This window comes from Ornithorhynchus anatinus, chromosome 5 (genome assembly GCF_004115215.2).
Source record: "Ornithorhynchus anatinus isolate Pmale09 chromosome 5, mOrnAna1.pri.v4, whole genome shotgun sequence".
In the NCBI taxonomy this organism is placed as follows: Eukaryota; Metazoa; Chordata; class Mammalia; order Monotremata; family Ornithorhynchidae; genus Ornithorhynchus; species Ornithorhynchus anatinus.
In genome coordinates this window covers 102414649-102426847 of record NC_041732.1, presented here as the reverse complement: position 1 = coordinate 102426847, position 12199 = coordinate 102414649, and the positions used below count along the sequence as shown (strand labels likewise).

The following is a 12199-nucleotide window of genomic DNA, read 5'->3' as shown; positions in this document are numbered from 1 at the left end:
TTCGCTCGCTCTGACCACGTCACGTATTTAGGAATCACGGCCGTCACGGCGACTGTGGGCCTCGTCTGGGGCGGACCACGTGCCAGACTCTGTGCTAAGCGCCGGGATCGAGACGAGATCGTCGGGTCGGACACCGTCCCCGTCCCACGTGGGGCTCCCGGGTTAAGGGGGAGGGAGACCTGGGACGTTACCCACACCTTTACAGATGAGGACATCGAAGTCTGGAGAAGGGAAATGATTTATCTGAGGTCACGTAGCAGGGAGGCGAAGAGCTGGGATTATTATTATTATATTATGGTATTTGCTAAGCGCTTACTATCTTCCAGGCACTAAGCACTAAGGCAGAAACAAGGTAATCGGGTTGGACACAGTCCCTGTCCCAGAGAGGGCTCCCAGTCTTCCACTCCGATTAGACTGTAACCCTGTCAAAGGGCAGGACTGTCTCTATCTGTTACCGATTTGTCCATTCCAAGCGCTTAGTACAGTGTTCTGCACACAGTAAGCGCTCAATAAATACTATTGAATGAACGAATGAACCCCATTTGAAAGATGAGGGCACTGAGGCACAGAGACATGAAGTGACTTGCCCAAGGTTCTCCTTATCCCACAGAGGGCTCACAGTCTTCAACCCCATTTGACAGATGAAGGAACTGAGGCACAGAGAGGTGAAGTGACTTGGCCAAGGTCACACAGCAGAGAAGTGGAGGGGCCAGGATTGGAACCCAGGTCCTTCTGGCTCCCAGGCCCGGGCTCTATCCACTAGGCGACACTGCTCCAGGTCCTCTGAGTCCCAGGCCCAGTCTCCTTCTCCTTTAGTATTTAGAGACTAATACTAAATACTAATACTAAATACTAATATTCCTTTAGAGAAGCAGTGTGGCTCAGTGGAAAGAGCCCGGGCTGGGGAGTCACAGATCATGGGTTCAAATCCCAGCTCCGCCGTTTGTCAGCTGTGTGACTTTGGGCAGGTCACTTCACTTCTCTGTGCCTCAGTTACCTCATCTGCAAAATGGGGATGAAGACTGTGAGCCCCTTGTGGGACAACCTGATCACCTTGTATCCCCCTAACGCTTAGAACAATGCTTCGCACATAGTAAGCGCTTAACAAATGCCAACACTATTAGTATTAGTAGTATTTACTGAGCACCCTCTTGAAGCAATTCACTGTGTAACAAGACACCATGACATTTCTCCTGTGGCTACTATTGTCAGTTTGTTGCGTTTGCCTGCTCCCCCGACAGATGCTTTTGAGGGCAGAAAACCTGCCTGCCTTTTGGGGTTCTCTCCTGAGCGTTTAACGCAGTGCTCTGCACTCAGTAGCTGCTCACTAAATACTGCCTGACGGACTCTTTCCCAGCAGATGGACTGAGAAGCAGCGTGGCCTAGTGGAAAGAGCCCGGGCCTGGGAGTCAGACGACTCGGGTGCTAATCCCGACTCGGCCACGTGTCCTCCTGTGTGACCTTGGGCAAGTCACTTCACAGCTCTGGGCCTCAGTTTCCTCAACTGTAAAATGGGGATTCAATACCTGTCCTCCCTCTTGCTTGGACTGCGAATCCTGTGTAGGACAGGGCCTGGGCCAAACTGATTAACTACCCCAGCTCTTAGAACGGTGCTCTCTGGTACTGACCTCTCCCAAGAGCCTAGTACGGTGCTCTGCACACAGTAGGTGCTCAAAAAATACCACTGATGGATTGATTTCTTGACACACGGTGAGCGCCTAGGAGATAGCACAAAAAACCCAACTGTTCTAGTAGTTTTAATTCAGATCACAATCCACTCCCGCATCGAGGAAGCCCTCAATTGATGTTGCTCAAGACTGTAGACTTACCAGCCTCCTTGTGGACAGGGGACTTTAGATCGTGAGCCCGTTATTGGGCGGGGATCGTCTCTATCTGTTGCCTAATTGTCCATTCCAAGCGCTTAGTACAGTGCTCTGCACATAGTAAGCGCTCAATACCTACGACTGAACGAACGAATGACTCGTCTACCAAATCCGGCATGTTGAGCTCTACCCAGCGCTCAGTACAGCACTCTGGTTTAGTGGCTAGAGCCCGGGCCTGGGAGTCAGAAGGACCTGGGTTCCGATCGCGGCTTGTCCGCTGTGGGACTTTGGGCAAGTCGCTTCATTTCTCTGGCCTCAGTTCCCTCATCTGGGAAATGGGGATTAAGACTGTGAGCCCCTTGTGGGACAACCTGATCTCCTTGTACCACCCCCCCGATGCTTAGAACAGTGCTTGGCACATAGTAAGTGCTTAACAAATGCCATCACCATCATCTGTAAAGTGGGGAGAAGAATATGAGCCCCATGTGGGACAGGGACTGTGTTCACTCTGATTAACTTGGATCTACCCCAGCACTTAACAGTCATTCTGGTCTTTGTTAAGCACCGACTGTGTACCAGGTACCGTGCTAAACACTGGAGCGGCGGGGATTAGTGGAAAGAGCCCGGGCTTCGGAGTCAGAGGACGTGGGTTCTAATCCTGGCTCCGCCAACTGTCTGCCGCGTGACCTTGGGCGAGTCTCAACTTCTCTGTGCTTCAGTTCCCTCATCCGTAAAATGGGGATGAAGACCGTGAGCCCCATGTGGGACAACCTCATTACCTTGTATCTACCCCAGCGGTTAGAACAGTGCCCGGCACATAGTCAGCGCTTAACAAATACCATCGTCATCATTATCGCACACAAGCAAATCAGGTTGGACACAGTCCCTGCGCCCCATGGCATTCGCTATCTTAATCCCCCCTTTCACAGACGAGGGAACTGAGGTCCAGAGAAGCGAAGCGACTTGCCCAAGGTCACACAGCGGGCAAGTGGAAGAGCAGGGATTAGAACCCACAACCTTCAGACTCCCAGACCCAAACTCTATCCACGACAATGCTCTGCACATAATAAGCGCTCAAATAAATACCATTACTAAATTACCATGACTACGTTGAGGGCTCCTTGTCCATCACTGATTTACTGATCGACTGCTCTAGGTGAGTTGGGGATTCTTAGGCTGGCTCAGGATCGAATTAAAAGGCACATATATTCAATCACACTTATTAAGCGCTTACTGTGTGCCAAGCACTGTACTGAGCGCTTACGTCAGGTAGAACTGGAAACGAAAAATCTGTGACCGAAGTAAATCGGAGAAGGTTGGCCCGTGCTGCCGACTGAGGATCTGGGTTGTCAGGGAGCCTGGCTGAGCTTAGGGGGGCAGAGATTGGCACCGATGAGAACTCTGAACGGCAGCTCTCAATTCTGCCCCTCCGACAAACTGCTCTCCTTTCCCTTCCACTCTCTCCCCGCGACCCTTAATCAATCAGTCGCGTTCACTGAGCGCTTACTGCGTGCAGACCGCTGTACTGAGCGCTTGGGAGAGGACAACAGAGCGGTAGAACAGGCATATTCCCTGCCCACCACGAGCTCCCGGCTTAGAGGAAATAAGGGGAAAAAGGAGGAAAGGAAGAGGGGGTCGATGAGAAGGGAGAAAGGGAAGGTGGGATAAGTTACGAATACGAATACGTAAGCGTTGAGGGGTGAATAAAGGGGGCCGATCCCAGCGCGAGGGCGACGCGGGAGGGAGTGGGAGAAGAGGAAAGGAGGGCTTAGCCAGGGAAGGCCTCTTGGAGGAGGTGGGCCTTGGATAAGGCTTTGAACGGGGGGAAGAGTCATCGTCTGTTGGATGTGAAGAGGGAGCACGTGCCAGGCCGGAGGCAGGATGGGGGCGAGAGGTAGGAGGTGAGACAGAGAAGATGGAGGCCCAGGGTTGGCATTAGAAGCAGCGTGGCTCAGTGGAAAGAGCCCGGGCTTGGGAGTCAGAGGCCATGGGTTCGAATCTCAGCTCTGCCACTTGTCAGCTGGGTGACCGTGGGCAAGTCATTGAACTTCTCTGTGCCTCAGTTCCCTCATCTCTAAAATGGGGATTAAGAGTGTGAGCCTCACGTGGGACAACCTGATGACCCTGTATCTCCCCCAGAGCTTAGAACAGTGCTCTGCACATAGTAAGCGCTTAACAGATACCAACATCATTATTATTATTATTATTAGAGGAGCGATGTGGGGGGGGGGCCGGGTGAGGTAGGAGGGGGCAAGGTGGTGGACTGCTTTAAAGCCGATGGGAAGGAGCTTTCGTTTGATGTGGGGGTGGATGGGCAGCTGCTGGAGTGTTTTGAGGAGCAGGGAAATGTGTCCCGAAGGTTCCTGGGGAAAAACGACGCGGGCAGCAGAGTGAAGTACGGACTGGAGTGGGGAGAGACAGGAGGCCGGGAGGTCAGCGAGGAGGCTGATGCAGTCGGCAAGCCGGGATAAGAGAAGGGTCTGGATTAACGGGGAGAGGGAAGGGCAGATATTAATAATAATAATGGCATCTGTTAAGTGCTTACTATGTGCCAAGCACTATTCTGAGCACTGGGGGGGATTCAAAGTAACCAGGTTGTCCCACGTGGGGCTCACAGTCTTCATCCTCATTTTACAGGTGAGGCAACTGAGGCCCAGAGAAGTTAAATGACTTGCCCAAAGTCACACAGCTGACAAGTGGCGGAGCCGCGATTAGAACCCATGACCTCTGACTCTCAAGCCTATGCTCTTTCCACTGAGCCAGGCTGCTTCTATTATTGACTGTTATTACAGTCAATCGTATTGAGTGAGCGCTTATTGTGGGCAGACCACTGTACTAAGCGCCTGGGAGAGCGCCGTACAGACAGACACGTTCCCTGTCTGATCTAGAGGGAGGCTCCGGGCTAAACCGGACGGTCCCGGTCCCGGTCCCAACCCCAGGATGCCCTTCCCCTCTGCCGGACCTGGCCGAGGTCTAGCCGCGAGGAGAGAGTGCGGGCTTGGCCGCTTATCGAGGGCCAACTGGGTGCAGAACACTGTACTAGGCATTGGGAAGAGGACACTCGAACACTAGAACAGACGGCACGGCGTGGTGGATAGTGAATTAGAACCCACCACCTCTGATTCCCAAGCTCTTTCTACTAAGCCACGCTGCTTCTCTATCGATCAGTAGTATTTATTGAGCGCTTATTGTGGGCAGAGCACTGTACTAACTGCCCGGGAGAGGACAGTTTAGGGAAGTTGGTAGAAGTGTTTCTTGCCCACAGTGATCTCGTGAGTCAATGAGTCTAGAAATTACTTATTCCATATTAATGTCTGTCTCCCCCTCTAGACTGCAAACTCACTGTGGGCAGGGAATGTGTCCGCTAAATCTGTTGTGCTGTATTCATTCATTTATTCAATCGTATTTATTGAGCGCTTACTGTGGGCAGAGCACTGTACTATGCGCTTGGAATGCAACAGATAGAGACAATCCCTGCCCAACGACGGGCGCACAGCTAGAGCCCGGGCCTGGAGTCCAAACAACCTGATTTCTAACTCCAGCTCCACTCCATGTTCATTCATGCATTCAATAGTATTTACTGAGCGCTTACTATGTGCAGAGCACTGTACTAAGCGCTTGGAATGTACAATTCGGCAACAGACGTCTGCTGTGTGACCTCGGGCAAATCATTTCATTTCTCTGTGCCTCAGTTCCCTCACCTGGAAAATGGGGAGACTGTGAGCCTCATGGGGGACAGAGAATATGTCCATCTCACTTACTTTGCATCTACACTGGTGCTTAAAACAGTGCTTGGTGCATAGTAAGCACTCAATAAACACGACTGACTGATAGAGGGAGAAACAGACATTATTTGAGAAGCACCATGGCGGCTAGTACTCGGGCCTGGGAGAAAGAAAGTTGTGGGTTCTAATCCAGCTCTGCCACTTGTCTGCCGCTTTGCGCTGGTCAATTCCCTTCTCTGAGCCTCAGTTTCCTCATCTGGAAAATGGGGATGAAGACGTGAGCCCCACGTGGGGCAACCTGATTACCTTGTATCCACCCCAATGCTTACAACAGTGCTTGGCACATAGTAAGCACTTAATACCGTTATCATTATTATTATTACAGTTCTCTGGGCCTCAGTTGCCTCACTGTAAAACGGGAAAACGCGTCTAACCCGGTTTGCTTGTATCTAGCTCATTCGGTCATATTTACTGAGCGCTTACTGTGTGCAGAGCACTGTGCTAAGCGCTTGGAAAGTGCAATTCAGCAAAAGAGACAATCCCTGCGCACACCGGGATAACAGTATAGAAGGGGGGAGACAGGCATCAAAACAAGAAAAGAGGCATCTACATAAATAAATAGAATTATCGATCCAAACAAGTAAACAGGCATCAATACAAATGGGAAGGGGAGGGGAGCTGAGGAAAAGGGGGGCTTAGTCTGGGAAGGCCTCCTGGAGGAGGTGAGCCTTCAGGAGGGCTTTGAAGGGGGGAAGTGTGATTGTTTGGCGGATGTGAGGAGGGAGGGCGTTCCAGGACAGCCGGAGGACGTGGGCCGGGGGTCGATGGCGGGACAGGCGAGAACGAGGCACCATGAGGAGGTGAGCGGCAGAGGAGTGGAGTGTGTGGGCTGCGCTGGAGAAGGAGAGAAGGGAGGCGAAGTAGGACGGGGCAAGGGGATGGACAGCTTTGAAGCCAAGAGTGAGGAGTTTTTGTTTTGTGCGAAGGTTGATAGGTTTTTTGAAGAGAGGGGTGACGGGCCCAGAGCGTTTCTGAAGAAAGATAATCCGGGCAGCAGGGTGAAGTATAGGCCAAAGCGGGGCAAGACAGGAGGATGGGAGATCAGAAAGGAGGCGTCTGACAGTCATCCAGGCGAGATAGGATGAGAGATGGTACCAACAATGTAGCAGTTTGGATGGAGAGGAAAGGGCGGATCTCGGCGATAATGTGAAGGTGAGAGCGGCAGGTTTCGATGACGGATCGGACGTTTGGGGTGAATGAGAGAGCGCAGTCAAGGATGACACCCAGGTTGCGGGCTTGTGAGACGGACAGGATGGTGGTGCCGTCCACAGTGACGGGGAAGTCAGGGAGAGGACGCGGTTCGGGAGGGAAGATGAGGAGCTCAATCTTGGACATGTTGAGTTGTAGGTGGCGGGACATGCAGGTGGAGACGTCCCGGAGGCAGGAGGAGATATGAGCGCAAAGGGAGGGAGGGAGAACGGGGGAGGAGATGTAGATTTGGGTGTCATCCGCACAGAGATGAGATCTGAAGCTGCGGGAGCAAATGAGTTCTCCAAGGGAGTCTAGATGGAGAACAGAAGGGGCCCAGAACTGACCCTTGAGGAACCCCTACAGTGAGGGGATGGGAGGGAGAGGAGGAGCCCGCAAAGGAGACCGAGAATGAACTGTCAGAGTGATAAGGAGGAGAACCAGGAGAGGACGGAGCCCGTGAAGCCAAGGTTGGATAATGCGGCAAGGAGAAGGGGACGGTCCACGGTGTCAAAGGCAGCCGAGAGGTCGAGTGGATCAGGACGGAGTAGGAGCCGTTGGATTTGGCAAGAAGGGAGTCATCGGTGACCTTTGAGGGGGCGGTTTAAGTGGAGTGGAGGGGGCGGTAGCCAGATCGGAGGGGATCCAGGACAGAGCTGGAGGAGAGGAATTCGAGGCAGCGAGTGTAGACGACTCGCTTCAGGAGTTTGGAGAGGAAGGGTAGGCGGGAGATGGGGCCATAACTGGAGGGGGCTGTGGGGTCAAGGTGGGGAGCGGGGGGAGTTTAGGATGGGGGAGACCCGGACATGTTTGAAGGCAGAGAGGAAGAAGCCGTTGGAGAGCGAGTGGTTGAAGATGGAAGTTAAGGAGGGAGGAGGGAAGGGGTGAGTTTTTATAAATTGCGAGGAAATGGGGTCCAATGTGCATGTGGAGGGGGTGGCACATGAGAGGAGAGAGATGTCTGAAGATAGTGCCGGGAAGGGGTCGAGAGAAGGGGGATAATAATGATGTTATTTCTTAAGTGCTTACTATGTGCAAACCACTGTTCTAAGCGCTGGAATAAAAGAGGGGCGACTTTGGGGAGCTCAGACCTGATGGTGTTCATTTTCTCAATGAAGTAGGTGGCCAGATTGTTGAGGGCGAGGGAAGGGGGACTGGGAGGGACAGGGGGACCGAGGAGGGAATTAAATGTCCGGAACAGCTGACGGGGGGGACGAGCACGGGGGTCAATAAGGGAAGAGAGAGGGTTTTGCCGGGCAGAGGAGAGGGCAGAGTTAAGGCAAGAAAGGACAAACTTAAAGCAGACAAGGTCAGCCTGGCGTAGAGATTTCCGCCGGCGGCGTTCAGCGGCTCGAACGGAAGAGCGAAGGAGGCGGACGGTGGAGGTGATCCGGGGCTGTGCGATAGTGGTGCGAGAGCGACCGAGGGATACGGGAGCGAGCGAGTGGAGTGTTTAGTACAGCGCCTGGTACACGGTAAGCGCTCACCGAGTACAAGAGCACGGGCTTGGGAATCAGAGGCCATGGGTTCTAATCCCGGATCTGCCACTTGTCAACTGTGTGCCTCTGGGCAAGTCACTTCACTGGGCCGCAGTTCCCTCATCTGTAAAATGGGGATGAAGACTGTGCACCACACGTGGGACAATCCGATCACCTCGTATTTCTCCCAGCGTTTAGAACAGTGTGTAACCACTTAACAAATACCATCATTATTATTGAGCGCGGTGTAGTAGACAGAGCCCGAGCCTGGGAGTCAGAAGGTCAGGGGTTCTAATCCCGGCTCCACCGCTTGTCTGCCGTGTGACCTTGAGCCCGTCACTTCACCGGGCCTCAGTTCCCTCATTCATTCAATTCATTCATTCGATCGTATTTATTGAGCGCTTACTGTTTGCAGAGCACTGTACTAAGCGCTAGGAATGTACAATTGGGCAACAGATAGAGACAATCCCTGCCCAACGACGGGCTCACAGTCTGTGAGCAGTGTGGCTCAGTGGAAAGAGCCTGGGCTGGGGAATCAGAGGTCATGGGTTCGAATCCCCTCTCCGCTTGTCAGCTGTGTGACTTTGGGCAAGTCACTTCACTTCTCTGAGCCTCAGTTCCCTCATCTGTAAAATGGGGATGAAGACTGTGAGCCCCACATGGGACAACCTGATTACCCTGTGTCTCCCCCGGCACTTAGAACAGTGCTTGGCACATAGTATGCGCTTAATACCATCATTATTAGATTGATCATTGATTAGACTGTAACCCCATCAGTGGGTAGAGATGGTCTCTATCTGTCGCCCACTTGTTCATTCCAAGCGCTTAGTACAGTGCTCTGCACATAGTAAGCGCTCAATAAATGCTACTGAATTATTAAACGGTGGGGATGGAGACTGTGAGGCCCTGGGTCCGACCCCCTTTCCTTGCCTCCACCCCAGCGCTTAGAACAGTGCTTGGCACATAGTAAGCGCTTAATACCATCATTATTATTGTTATTACTATTAAACGGTGGGGATGGAGACTGTGAGCCCCACGTGGGACAGGCCCTGGGTCCAACCCCCTTTCCTTGCCTCCACCCCAGCGCTTGGAACAGTGCTGGGCACATAGTAAACGCTTAACAAATACCATTATTATTATTATTATTATTATTAAACGGCGGGGATGGAGATTGTGAGCCCCACGTGGGACAGGCCCTGGGTCCGACCCCCTTGCCTCCACCCCAGCGTTTAGAACAGTGCTTGGCACATAGTAAACGCTTAACAAATACCATCATTATTATTATTATTATTATTAATGAACGGCGGGGATGGAGACTGTGAGCCCCACGTGGGACAGGCCCTGGGTCCGACCCCTCTTTGCCTCCACCCCAGGGATTAGAAGAGCGCTCAGAAGAGTGCTTGGCACCCAGCAAGCGCTTAACAAATACCAGCATTATTAGGATTACGGGGCGCGGAGGAAGCGCCTAAGAAATAGCACAATTATCGACGGGGGCGGGGAAGACGGCCACGAATATCAACGGGCCGCAGCGTTGAGCACAACATGCGGTTGCCCCCCGTTCGGGCGGAGGAGGGGAGGCAGGAGACTCACCCGCTTCCGGGCTCCGGCTCGGCCGCCTGCTGGGCCCCGCCCCCTCGCGTCACTTCCGGCCCCGCCCCAGGCCGCCGGCCGCCTCCCGCGGTGGGCCGGCTCCCGCGGTGGGCCGGCTCCGAGGGGCCGGAAGCGGAAGTGCCGGTCTCCCTGGGAACCAGCCCTCGGGCCAATGGGAAGAGGCGGGGCGCGGCGGCCATCTTGGTAAAGGAAGACGCACCGGGAAGCGCCGCCTCAGGGAGAGGGAGGCTTCTTAAAGGAGCCCGTACCCTGAAGAATAGCAGTGATAATGAATGATAATAATAATAATGTGGGTATTTGTTAAGCGCTGACTCTGTGCAGAGCGCTGTTCTAAGCGCTGGGGGAGATACAGGGTCATCGGGTCGTCCCACGTGAGGCTCCCAGCCTTCATCCCCATTTGACAGATGAGGGAACCGAGGCCCAGAGAAGTGAAGTGACTCGCCCACAGTCACATAGCCGACAAGGGGCAGAGCCGGGATTCGAACCCGTGACCTCTGACTCCCAAGCCCAGGTTTTCCCCCTGAGCCACGCTGCTTCTCTTCGTAACGATGGTATTTGTTAAGCGCTTACTCTGGGCAGAGCACTGTTCTAAGCGCTGGGGGAGATGCAGGCTCATCAGGTGGTCCTACGCGGGGCTCACATTTTTTAATCCCCATTTTCAATAATAATAATAATAATGTTGGTATTTGTTAAACGCTTACTCTGGGCAGAGCACTGTTCTAAGCGCTGGGGGAGATGCAGGCTCATCAGGTGGTCCTACGCGGGGCTCACATTTTTTAATCCCCATTTTCAATAATAATAATAATAATGTTGGTATTTGTTAAGCGCTTACTATGTGCAGAGCACCGTTCTAAACGCTGGGGGAGATACAGGGGGCATCAGGTTGTCTCACGTGGGGCTCACAGTTTTTAATACCCATTTTTACGGAGGAGGGAACTGAGGCCCAGCGAGGTGAAGTGACTCGCCCAAGGTCACACAGCAGACAAGTGGCAGAGTCGGGATTAATAATAATAATAATGATAATGTTGGTATTTGTTAAGCGCTTACTATGTGCAGAGCACTGTTCTAAGCCCTGGGGGAGATACGGGGTCATCAGGTTGTCCCATGTGAAACTCACAGTTAATCCCCATTTTACAGATGAGGGAACTGAGGCCTAGAGAAGTGAAGTGACTTGCCCACAGTCACACAGCTGACAAGGGGCAGAGGTGGGATTCGAAGCCATGACCTGTGACTCCCAAGCCCAGGCTCTGTCCACGGAGCCACACTGCTTCTCACATGAGTGCTTAACAAATACCATCTATGTGCCAAACAGTGCTGGGGTAGAGAGAAGGTGATCGGGTGGTCCCACGTGGGGCTTACAGTCTCCACCCCTTTTTCCGGATAAGGGAATGGAGGCCCAGAGAAGTGAAGTGACTTGCCCAAGGTCACACAGCAGACAAGTGGCCGAGTCGGGATTAGAATAATAATAATGTTGGTATTTGTTAAGCGCTTACTATGTGCTCAAGCACTGTTCTAAGCACTGGGGGAGATACATGTTAATCAGGTTGTCCCATGTGGGGCTCCCAGTCTTCATCCCCATTTGACAGATGAGGGAACTGAGGCACGGAGAAGTGAAGTGACTTGTCCAAAGTCACACAGCTGACAGGTGGCGGAGCCGGGATTAGAACCCAGGGCCTCTGACTCCCAGGCCCATGCTCCTTCCACTAAACCACACGCTTCTTACCCTTTCAATGTAATGAAGCTTTGGACATCACCGGGATTCTGCAGGAAGCTCGGATCAAACTATCCCAAGGCAATGAAGCTCACTTCTTCTAGACTGTGAACCTATTGTGGGCAGAGATTATTATTATTATGGTATTTAATAATAATATTCATTCATTCATTCATTCAATAGCATTTATTGAACGCTTACTATGTGCAGAGCACTGTACTGAGCGCTTGGAATGAACAAGTCGGCAACAGATACAGTCCCTGCCCTTTGACGGGCTTACGGTCTAATTGGGGGAGACGGACAATAACAATAATGGTATTTGTTAAAAGCTATGTGCCAAGCACTGTTCTAATCCCGGCTCCGCCGCTCGTCCGCCGTGTGACCTTGGGCCAGTCACTTCACTGGGCCTTAGTTCCCTCATTCATTCAATCATATGTATTGAGCGTATTGGGAGGGTAGACCAAGGTAATAAGGTTGTGGGCCAAAGTCTTCATCCCCATTTTACAGACAAGGTAAATGAGGCCCTGGAAAGTTAAGTGGCTTGCCCAAGGTCACACAGCAGACAAGTGGCGGAGCCGGGATTAGAACCCAGTTCCTCTGACT

The 12199-nt window shown here is 52.6% G+C and overlaps 1 protein-coding gene across 1 annotated transcript in view; it reads right to left on the bottom strand.

The window, feature by feature from the left end:
• The window catches only part of LOC100091808 (STAM binding protein), a 32688-nt gene extending 22800 nt beyond the window's left edge, over positions 1 to 9888 (bottom strand). Inside the window, exon 1 of the mRNA XM_029066856.2 lies at positions 9865 to 9888. The gene's annotated coding sequence lies outside the window, so the exon portion shown is untranslated. The remainder of the gene's footprint in view (positions 1 to 9864) is intronic.
• Between the last annotated feature and the right edge of the window lie 2311 nt (positions 9889 to 12199).